The sequence below is a fragment of the Trichechus manatus genome, unplaced genomic scaffold (genome assembly GCF_000243295.1).
Source record: "Trichechus manatus latirostris isolate Lorelei unplaced genomic scaffold, TriManLat1.0 scaffold00001, whole genome shotgun sequence".
NCBI lineage: Eukaryota > Metazoa > Chordata > Mammalia > Sirenia > Trichechidae > Trichechus > Trichechus manatus.
The window spans coordinates 31,582,860-31,595,197 of NW_004443937.1; positions in this window are offsets into that span (position 1 = coordinate 31,582,860).

The window sequence follows — 12,338 nt, forward strand, 5'->3', positions numbered from 1 at the left end:
AGCTCTTAACCCACTGTGCCACCAGAGCTCATCAGTAGGTTCTTAAACTAGATTAATTCATATGAAAGGATAAAAGCCTAATAAAAAAAAAAAAAAACTCTGAATTACTGAGGACTTATAAAAAGAAATACAGTGTTCTTATTCTTTATAAGAAATGATAATCAAACTAATCTCCAAAAAAGTATTTCCAAAGAAGGTGATTAATAAGACTTTTGCTTAAAGGATTAAAATTATTAAAGTTTGTCCTTGAATAGCTAAAAATCCTCACTTCATGTACTCCTTTGAAAAATCACCTATATGAGACCAAACAGTCAACAATTACTTTAAAACAAAGATGAGAATGTAAGGGGGCAAGGAAACTAGATTAATGGAAACAAAACAATTAAAACAGAAACAATAATGTTCACCCATTGTGAAGAATGTAACCTATGTCACTGAACAACTTGTGCAGACATTACTGAATGGGAACCTAAAATGCTGTGTAAACCTTCACCAAGAACACAATAAAACGTTATTTAAAAAAAAAAAAATCCCATTTTATTCTCATACACACTTAGAAACTACTTTCTTCACAGCACAGTACAAGGTTAAGCCCAGTCCAGGTTCAACGCCCTCTACTAGTAGCCTAGTAAGCCATTCTCTCTACCCCTTCTTCCTTGCCACCAAACCCCACACTTGTTCATAATGGATCATGACCCATCAGCCAATCTCATTCTTATTTGTCAAATAATTGTGTCTCTAAACCTTCCTTGTGACCCAGCTCTGGCCAAACAGGGGAAGAGAAAGTTCGCTGGAGAGCTTCTGGGAAATATATTTTTCATTCCCAATAAAAGGCAAGATAGTTTCAAAATGTCTTGAGTCTTTTTAATATCACTCAATGTTCATCTTACAGTGGCAATTCCCACAACTAAGGTCTGCAAATATATCTCATTAAAATTGAAAAGCTTGGAGGCTACAGGCTATATGTATTCTACCTCTTTGAGGGCCTTTGCAGTGCTAGATGTGGGCATCCACCAGAGTGCAGGCTCTATAAGGGCATGCATTCACTCAACTAATATTTACTGAATGCCTGTTATGTTCCAGGCTCTGTGCTGGGCCTGGGGTACTGTAATGAACAAATCAGACCAAAATTCCTGCTTCTATAGCACAGTAAGTTTAATCAAAACTTACTGAGTTAATGAATAAATTCAAATGACTACTGAACTAAAACTTTGGTAGAATAAACTATTTCTAAATTGTAAACGAGGAAATTTAGCTTAAACTAATATCCATATAATTGTATATGCTGTAGCTCCTGGACCAACCAGTTTTTGCTTTACAGCTAAAAAAAAAAAAAATTTTTTTTATCTCTGACACCAGAGAATATTTAATGTAAAAAGGGTTGGCAGATAACTATACTTATTATAAGCAAACTGAAGAATTTCTAATTTCTCCACAAAAAATACGTGTGCAAATTGAAAGGGAAAGTGCTTCTTCAGTATTAATTTTGCTATAATACCTCTAAGGAATACGTTTAAAGAGTACATTAAATACACAGAAGTAGTCAATGGAGATTTAATTCAAAATTCAAAATTTGATTTCTGGCACAAAAAAAAAAAAAAAAAGTTAACATTTCTAATTATTCATGATTTTGATATCCTTCTTCCCCTATTCTCCTTCCAACTACCATGATGAAGAAAAATGAGTTATATGACTCTAATTCTGACATCTGGTTGGCTGGCCCAAAAACCTCAGACCGTCGATCAAATTTAAATTCAGCAACAAGGGAGTCTGGCAATGGGACAAATTAATACTTAAAAAGGCTCATAAGAAAGACTAATCAGAAATACTACCTATTTTAACTGTAAAAGCTCAGCTACAGACAGAATAAAACAGAAACCTGAAATAAAGCCCTCCCAATGCTCAGGGTTAAGGCACTGAGCACAGACCAAAGGGATCCCGAAGTTCTAAGCAGGCCTACAGAGCGACTTAATTGTCTTTCTCTCCCAAGTAGCTGTGCTCATTCAGTACGGGCAGCTCCACCACCATCAGATGCCGCTGAGCCGATGGATTCCAACTCAGTGATCCCACATATGTCAGAGTAGAACTGTGCTCCCTAGGGTTTTCTTTTTCTTTTTTTCTCATAGGGTTTTCGTGGCTGAATTATCAGAAGTAAATTACTAGGCTTTATTCCAAGGCGCTGCTGAGTGGACCCAAGAACGTTAACCGTTTGTACCACCCAGGCAGCCTCCTAAAAAGGAAAACCAGGGGAGGGGGAGAAAAGAAGGCCTGAAAACTCCCTGAGAGAAATCAGAAAGAGAGGCCAATTAAAGGAGATATTAAGTGTACATACACATGCCAGAAAAAAGGACGGCAAAGGACCGGGCAGTGTTTGGTCTGTTGTACGTAGGGTCGCTATGAGTCAGAACCGACTCGACAGCACCTAACAACAGCAGCAACATCACGCTAGACCAAAATAAACCTCTGTTCTGGCATTCCACTTTCTTCCCTACTAAACTTCTAGTTGCCTTAGATGTGATATTTTGTCTGCAAGTTCTCTCGGACGTGAACCATTGTGAAACAACTGGAAGCAACATAAAAGCCAATCATATTTTATTAAAAACAAACTATTCTCTAGTTTTCTTGGTTCAAAAGTTAGGGGGTCACGGTTTCGTAGGCCTCTCCAGTCAATTGGCCTAATATTGTTTTTAAAGTTTCTGCTCTACCTCCTAGTTCAGTGAGTAGTGCCTGGGGTCTTAAAGCTTGCGAGCTGCCACCCAAGATACAACAACTGGTCTCTACTCGCCTGGAACAGCAGAGGAGAAAGGAGACCCAGGAATAAGAGAAGGAAATAGTCTGCAGATCTAACTGCCTCCATGAACTACTACTGCCTCCTCTGCCATGAGACCGGAAGAAATGGATAGTGCCCGGCTACCTTTACAGAACATTTTGATCAAGGACCCAATAGATGGATTGTTTCTATTGGAACAGAACTTGAAATTCTTATTGGAAATCAGACTTACTGGATACACTGAGACTGGGGGAACCCCCGAGTCTATTGCCTAGAAACAACTTTTAAGCCTTGAACCAAAACTATCCCATGAAGTCATCTTTAAACCACAATTTAGCTCATTTAATAAAGAAGTTCATCTTAAGCACTGCACTCTTTTAAACAACTACCTGTATGAGATTAAATAGACAACAGTAACTCTACAACATAGATGAGAACTTTAAGGGGCAGAGAGCCTAAGTGAACGGCGGTGGAACAACAAAGGCAGAGATAAGGAGAAACAGTGACACGATATGAAGTAGGTAACCATTGTCAGTGAGCCCTACATATAAACATTGTTGAATGAGTGCATGTTTTGTTATGTATATTTTCACACACAAAAAAAAAACTATTCTCTTGAGGACAGTGAAAAGGTAACTGAAGTTTAATATTGGGTATAACTAAATTTGCTCTCCCTAAAGTTCAGCATAGTTAATATCTTAAAAATGATCACTAAGCAAAACCAGTACAGGTACCTAGAAGAGAATCCAGTCTTTGACTTTGCACTTTTGTTTCTATCAGTGGGGCAAAATATTTCTCCTGATAGTGAACAATAACAAAACTCACACGCTGGAGAATGGAAACTACTAATATACCAGAGCAACCACAGAAAGAGACCCAGTTTACTGGTGGTGCAACGCTTAAGCACATGGTTACTAAACAGAAGTTCTGTTGTTCAAACCTACCAGCCACTCAGTGGGAGAAAATACCTGGCGATCTGTTCCCGTAAAGATTACAGCCTAGGAAACCCTATGGGGCAGTTCTACTCTGTCATATAGGGTTGCTAGAAAGTAAAGTAGAGGGTCAGCGAAAAAGAGGAAGACTTACAACAAGATGGACTGACACCGTGGCTACAACGATGGGCTCAAATATAGCAACAGTTGTGAAGATGGTGCATGACCAGGGAGTGTTTCTTTGTGTTGTACATAAGGTTGCTATGAGCTGGAACTGACTCAACAGCACCTTAGTTATCTAGTGCTGCTATAACAGAAATACCCCAAGTGGGTGGCTTTAACAAACAAATTTACTTTCTCACAGTTTAAGAAGCTAGAAGTCCAAATTCAGGGCACCAGCTCCAGGGGAAGGTTTCTCTCTCTGTCGGCTCTAGGGGAAGGTCCTTGTCATTAATCTTCCCTGGTCTAGAAGCATCTCAGCGCAGGGACCCCAGGTCCAAAGGACTCACTCTACTCCTGGTGCTTCTTTCTAGGTGGTATGAGGTCCCTCTCTGTCTGCTCACTTCTCTCTCCTTTCATCTCTTGTAAGATAAAAAGGTGATACAGGCCACACCCCAGGGAAACTCCTCTTACATTGGATCAGGGCTATGACCTGAGTAAGGGTGTTGCATCCCACCCTAATCCTCTTTTAACATAACCTAATCTTGCCTCATTGACATCATAGAGGTTAGGGTTTACAACACATAGGATAGTCACATCAGATCACAAAATGGTGAACAACCACACAATACTGGGAATCACGGCCTACCAAAGTTGACACACATTTTTGGGGGACACAGTACAATCCATAATAGAACCTAACAACAACAACATGGGTCAGAACCAACTCAATAGCACACAACACCACCAACAAGAACACTTACTAGCTCAGTTTACTTATCTGTTAAATAGGGAATATACATACTGTGAAGGGTTGCTATGATGATTAAAAGATAATTCACATAAAATACAGCTCCATACTAATAGCGAGTACCTAATAAATTTTAGTTATTAGATTATCATTAGAAATATATCTAAACCTCATTCCCATGCAACCATGTCTTCCCAGATAAGGAAATTAGATGTCATAAATGTTGGAGGCTATTAAATCTAGACTACAACTTTCAAATGTACAGGAAGTTTAATAAAAAAAAAAATAAGTGGTTAACGTAGCCCTCTAAAGGGGAGAAAATCAAGATGTTTGAATGATCCACACCGTATCAACACTAACTGGGAAGTCCTGGTGAAGAAGCATGTAGTCTCCAGGCCCAGGCTGCCGGTATGAGTCTCAGCTGCCTGGCCTGCTTGCTGTGGGACCCTGGGCAAGTTACTTAAGCAGTTTGTGCCTCACTGTCCTCATCTGTAAAATGGAGATGTTAACAGCAGTACCTATCTCATAAAGTTGCTCTGATTAATCAATCAATGCATGTAAAATGTTTATAGCATGGTAAGCCTTCAAACAATATTAGCTATTATTACTTTAACACTGTGCTTGTGGCACAGTGGTTAAGTGCTTGGCTGCTAACCAAAAGGTCAGTAGTTTGAACTCACCAACGGCTCCTCGGGAGAAAGATGTGGCAGTCTGTTTCCATAAAGATTTACAGGCTTGGAAACCCTATAGGACACAGCAGAAGTGCCCCACAGGGTAGCTATGAGTCAGGATCGACTCACCAGCAACAGGCTTTGTTTTTGGTTTATTACTTTAACAAGCCTCTTGCTAGAACAAATAACCAGTAACCAACCAGTTACCACTAAGTCGATTCTGATTCATGGCGACTGCAGGTGTGTTCTGTGCTCCAGAGGGTTTTCAATGGCTGATTCTTCGGAAGTAGGTCACCAGGCCTTTCTGCCAAGGTGCCCCTGGGTGGACTAGAACCTACATCCTTTCTGTTAGCAGCCTAGTGCTGTCAACCATTAGAACTACCCAGGGCCTCCGAATGAATAAACAGAGCTATAGTTTCAAAGATGATTTCCAACCCATAAGGTGTAGAGACATTCTTTTTTTTTTTTTCCAACGAAAAATCCTTCTAACCCCTCCTAGCAAAGTTATACAGTACACAATTTTTTTTAATTAAAGTATATTCTTTATTAAATCTTTGATGGAATGACACTAATTTTAGAGAACAGTCAAAAGGCTAAAAATGTTACCAGTGTGATAAACAGAAACCTTAGAATCAGCTGGAAATCTCATGAACAAAGCCCTTGCCCAAGGGAGTAAGAGGCTCTACCCCCCACTAGACGCCCAGAGGCAGTGACTGACATCTCGAGACCCCTGGGAGGCTGCCTTTTGTCCAATCACTCTTCAAACTTTAACTCCCAGTCTCTCTTCTCAAAGGCTTCAATTTGGACAGATCATAAGGAAGGATGCTTTGGGAGTTTTGCTGCTTTGTTTTGTTACTTTAAACATACAGGCATTTTTTAAAGATTCCTGGATTGTACTTGGATTTTAAAGATTTCTGGATTGTAGTCTCGTGTGCTGTAAAATTAATTCATCAGAATTTTTTAAGAGTTTAGGGCCCCAAAAGAAGGAGACTACCAGTTGTAAATGCCAAAGACCTTCAGACAGACTTCTTGTTGCGTGACAGGGAGTCGATTCTGACTTATAGCAGCCCTACAGGACAGAGTACAACTGCCCCATAGGGTTTCCTAGGCTGTAATCTTTTTGGGAGCAGACTGCCAAGTCTTTTCTCCCTCGGAGCCACTGGTGGGTTCCAACCATCGACCTTTCAGTTAACAACCAAGCTCTTAACCACTGCGCCACCAGGGCTCCATTCATACAGACTACTACCTCTCAAAACCATTGTATGCATTCACACCAGCGATCAGATAAAAACCAGTCCCTCGAGAAGTCTCCCAACTACAGGGTAACACTGCCCCCTGGGGCACCCCCAGGAAACAGTGGCCAGCACATCATGGTCCGCAAACCAACGAAGTATGCTGAATATCTAATAATGATGATACAAGAAATAAGTATGTTATAGAAAATCATAAATTATTTAGAAAATACAACTCCTCTTTGGTAGCTTTCAAAATAAGTATTTCCAGAAAAGGAATAAATCTTTGGTTATTACTAAACACACTCTGTAAAATAATTCAGTACAGAAAGTCAAATAGGCATAAGGAAAAAAAAAAAAAGCCTAAATTATGCTAATTAGCAAAGAATCTAATTAAACTCCCGCGGAAGCTGTGAAGCCACAACCCAAAGTGGCAGAACCACCACCTACTTATCTGTTAGAGCTACAGCGCAGCAGCGCGCCTGCCGGCCTTCTGCTCGGTCAGAGTTAGGAGCTTAGCTGCAGCCTGTCTGTTATCTGCTTTTAAAAAATTTCAATACCCGCATATATTAATCCATACAGTCTACCCTTTGAAAACTAGAAGTGTCTACATTAAATATATAGACATTTTTGGTGAATTTTCTATACACCTTTTAAGCAAAAAAAAAACTATTCCTCCTTCTCCACTTCTATATTCTTTCTCAAAAAATTATTTATTTCCTACCATTAAATTATTATTTTGGTAAACGTAAATACAATACTACATAGGTTGCTAGTTTTCTAAGATTAGCACTTACGAATTCACTTTGTAATGCTTAGTACACAATTACCTATATAATTTTCAAACCTTAACAATACTGACTATATCATACTAATTTGCATATTTTATAAGAAAAAATAGTTTATAAAATATAAAACTTTTAGCAGTCCTGGACAAAACTATAATTGCAACAGAGACAGGTGCCTGAAGTCATCAAAACAAGCTGACAAGAACTCTAAACATCACGATTTTGCAAATTAACAACACGAAAGGTAGATCTGAGGCGAACAACTGGTTATCAATGCCTCTTTCAGAGGGAAAGAAATGCCCAGCACCATCTGTGAAAACTGTTCTGACTTATATTTCAAACGCCAATCTTTTTCTTCTTTCTCTTTTAAGGATTTTTTCTTTTTTTTGGGTGGGGGGAGGGAGTCAAGTTGTTATTTTAAATTGTTGTATTTAAAGTGATCAAAAAATAAATGAGCTTAGTTGGTCAAAACACAGCCACTTCCACCAGGGTGAGTCCAGTACAACTAGATGGTGCCGGGCTATCACCACTGCCTGCTCTGACAGGGATCAAAACACAGGGTCCTGGACAGAGCTGGAGAAAATGTAGAACAAAATTCTAACTCACAAAAAAAAAGACCAGACTTACTGGCCTGACAGCCCCTGGAGAAACCCCAAGAGTATGGCCCCCGGACATCCTTTTAGCTCAGTAATGAAGTCATTCCCGAGGTTCACCCTTTAGCCAAAGATTAGACAGCCCCATAAAACAAATGAGACTAATGGGGCACAACAGCCCAGGGACAAGGACTAGAAGGTAGGAGGGGACAGCAAAGCTGGTAACAGGGAACCCAAGGTCGAGAAGAGAGAGTGTTGACATGTCGTGGGGTTGTTAACCAATGTCATAAAACAATATGTGTACTAACTGTTTAATGAGAAACTATTTGTTTCTGTAAACCTTCATTTTTAAAGTACAATAAAAAAAAATTAAAATAAAACAAAAACACAGCCACTCACTCAAGAAAAACATCATCACAACAGTAAAAACAGCTCAAAGCTCACACACACTGAATCATTAACATGCTTTTTAAATTCTCATTTTTCCTCAGTATTTTCTTATAGGATGAAATTATTATTCTCTGCTAAAGTACAAAAGATAATTCAACTCAGTTGTTTAAACTCACACTAAATGCCTCCAAAAAAGACGATCACAGGCTTAGCCAAATCAAGTTTGGAATTTCATGACACATGGCTAGCTAACAGACAAGACAGTTAGTCCTTCCTGACTTGGAAACCCAAATCCAATGCCTCAAGATGTTTAATGTCAAACGTAACTGTCAAAGTCTTTAAGCTTACTTCAATTCCTCTCAGAGCAATTTTTAAAGGAAGAACAAATCAATAAGCCATTCAAACACCAGAGTATTGCTCCTCCCTGAATCTTTCACAAAATGTCAAACAAATTCAGACTGATAGCAATTAGATGCCAAAGAGCTACCTTAATGAAAAAGTCATGTCCTTCCCTGCCAAAAAAAAAGAAAAAGTTTTCCCAACTTTAACAAATACTATGATTAGAACTAAACATCACCGAGTTTTGGCCTCGCGAATTTAGATATCGGGCACACTTGTGAAACATGCTGTGGTGTAATGCGTTGCTTTTTGTGTGGCCTTTCTAGCCATGGTCTTGTAACTCCCACCCAGGTGACTGGTGGGACTGTGTGATAGAGAAATTGTGGCCCACCAAGGGGATTGGTCGGTCTTGCCATCCTGCTGGGCTTGAAATGAGCCACCCTAGAGGTGGGAAAGGGAAGAGCCCACCAACATCAAGGAAGGAGAGACCGGCAGGAGAGACCAGCAGGAGACAGCAAAGAGTGCTTCCTGGTCCACGGAGCAAGAAAGCTGAGTGCCTACTGGCAGAGACTGAGGGCCAGGGAGACGCCTACACCTGACCCACGAATGTGGGACTTGCCAGCCTCCACAACCACGTGAGCCATTTTCTTTACACGGTTCATGAGTTCTTCGAGATGTTGCAGCGAATTAGGGAACCCAAAGACGGGAGGGCGAGTACTGAGGGGAGAGGGAGCAGTTGATGTTAGAGATGATGGAGTGGTACAGCAGCTTGGAAAAGTTGGACATTTGGGACATCTTTAACCTGCCCCTCACAGAAACCAGCTTTGTGCTGATCCTTATAAAAGAAATCATTAGTTTACAAGCAAATAAAACTAATAAACACTACTGTGGAGCTGCCCGATCAACCTGGCAATTTTGGAGGGATCTTGGTGGAGTGAGGTGAACTATGAAGAGAATAAAACAAACTTTCTACTTCATTCAAATGACGAGTAGTGAAGTTCAACATATAAACATTCTTGGGTTCAGTGGAAGAACTCTCGCCTTCCATGTGAGACCCAGGTTCGATTACCAGACAACGCACCTCATATGCAGCTACCACCTGTCTGTCAGTGGAGGCCTGCGGATTGCTATGATGCTGAACGGGTTTCAGTGGAGCTTTCAGACTAAGACAGACTGGGAAGAAAGGCCTGGAGATCTACTTCTAAAAAATCAGCCAGTGAAAGCGCTATGGATCATAACAGTCTGATCTCATTGTGCCTAGAGTTGCCATGAGTCAGAGGCTGACTGGACAGCAGCTAACAACAACATGCTTACACTACTGACTCATTTTTAAACATTTACTTCATGCTGTCGGCATCCATACCTAGGATTGTAACTTTACATGTGTTAAAAATCAACTGCTGAGCTGCTTTTTTTAATCTTTCTGTTTCACTGAATAACTGAGGTTGGGTGAATCTAAAAGCTAGAAGAAGCTTGAACAGGTCATCTAGTCTAATGGTCTTCAACCATTTTGTGGCACACACCATTCCCATGCCCAGCAATCCCACAAATAACAACATGTGGTGTTTCTCTAGCAAGTTTCTTCCCCATTCATGCCCGAGGAGGAGGCTGTCCATTCTATGCTCAAATACCACCAATGACACAGTGACAAGAAAACTCCCACAACTACCTTCTAGGACAATTTATTCCACTTCTGAGCAGCTCCACCACCAAGTCTGTCCCGTAACTGCCCCCAAGTCCTTTAACTGTCCCATTGCTTCTACCCACTGGGTTTGCCCACTCAACAAGTCTGTGCCTTCACTCACTCAGGGGTCCTTCACAGAGCTAACAGTTCATTCAAATGTTCCTCCTAAGATAGATCCTCACCATCCTACTCTCTCCTCTGAAACTCAACATTAACATTTATCTGTATTCTAAAAACAGAAGGGAGATGGGAAGGCAGAAAGGGTTAGGAGCAGGTTGAATGGACATGGGGAATCAGGTGGAAGGGAGAAGTGTGCTGTCACAGTATGGGGAGAGCAATTAGAGTCACATAACAATCTATGTATACATTTTTGTATGGGAAAAAATTAAAAAAACAAAAACAATACAAAAGAATAAATCAAATCTTAAAATGATTTTGATTTCTGCTTTACATAGTCTACTTCTGTGAGTAGGCAAGATACTTCAAAGGTAAGTTTGTTCAATTAATTAGACTTTGATACTGAGATCTTGGTTAAAAACCCACTGCCATCCAGTCCATTTCGACTCATAGCAACCCTATAGGACAGAGGAGGACCGCCCCATAGGGTTTCCAAGGCTGTAAAGCTTTACGGATGCAGACTGCCACATCTTTCTCAAGTGGAGCAAGCTGGTGGGTTCGAACCGTTGACCTCTTGGTTAGCAGCCAAGCGCTCTGACCACTGCACCAGCAGGGCTACAGATTTTAATAATGGGACTTAATGGCACAAAGGACACTGTTCCTTCCCCAATACATTTCCTTAAATTTAACCATCATTTCATAAAAGCACAGTACCTTTCAGAAAGAGAACTAAGGGAAACCATGAATGATTGGCAGACCCCACAACATAAAAGGAAAATAACTAAAAGCACATTCCCATGTGGAATTCAATTCTCCCTCTTCAAAATTCCCACAGAATTTTGTGAGACCCTCTAAAAGAGCACCTACTCTAGAATGACTCGTGCCCAGCAGCTCCTCAGCACCCAGGCCTGCCTCAGTCTTCCTCTATGATCTGACACCAAGCCTGACAGCAGGAAGCTTCTAACTTGTTTCTGCTGAATGGAAGTGGCTGGGAGCAGTTCTGTCATCTATACAGATAAAATTCTAGTTTCAACTCTCAGTATTTCTTATAATCATTCTTCACCTAAAAAGAGTGCCAATAAAACTAAAATAATTATTGAAAGTATCCCAACTCTGAAAATCTGATGCCTTACTAGTTTGGAAAAAAAAAAAAAAGGTATTTCAAAAATATCACATAAATAGGAGGGATAAAAGAGTCAAAAAACATTTTCTAAGCAAAAGCTTTAATGGTTGTAAACCCCAACTAAAATCCCGTAACAACAAGTCATTTTTGCACTGCAGCTCATATGCTAAATAGACATGTTTAGTTACAGACTTCTTGGGCGGTTTATTTTATTTGTACCAAAGTTATTACATCTGATACATTATGTTATACATAAAAGTCCATTTTATAACAAATTACATTAAAAATCGACCTGTTATACATCTGGCACAGACTAGCTATTCTGCTGCACTGTTTGAACGCCTGCTACATTCACAGCAGTTACTCACAAAACACATAATCTTGATGTTGTTATTGGTGGGTGCCATCGAGTGACTTTAACTCATAATGACCCCATTACACAGCAGAATTGCCCTCTAGGATCTTCTAGGCTGTAATCTTTATGGGAGCAGATCACCGGGTCTTTCTCACACGGAGCCATGGGGTAGGTTCAAACCACCAACCTTCTGATTAGCAGTCGAGCACTTAACCATTGTGCCACCAGAGCTCCCAGTCTTGATGTGCTGGCACTAAATTTCTTCACCTTCAAGGACTAATTCTAGGCTAACCAACTAGTGTACACACTGTCTGTACCTCCAGCCCCGTCCATACACTCAGCTCTGACCATCCTAAGCATTTACTACTTATAGCTCCAGTTAGGAGGTGCATCTACTTACGAAACACAACCAAGTAACTAAGTTACTGTGACAT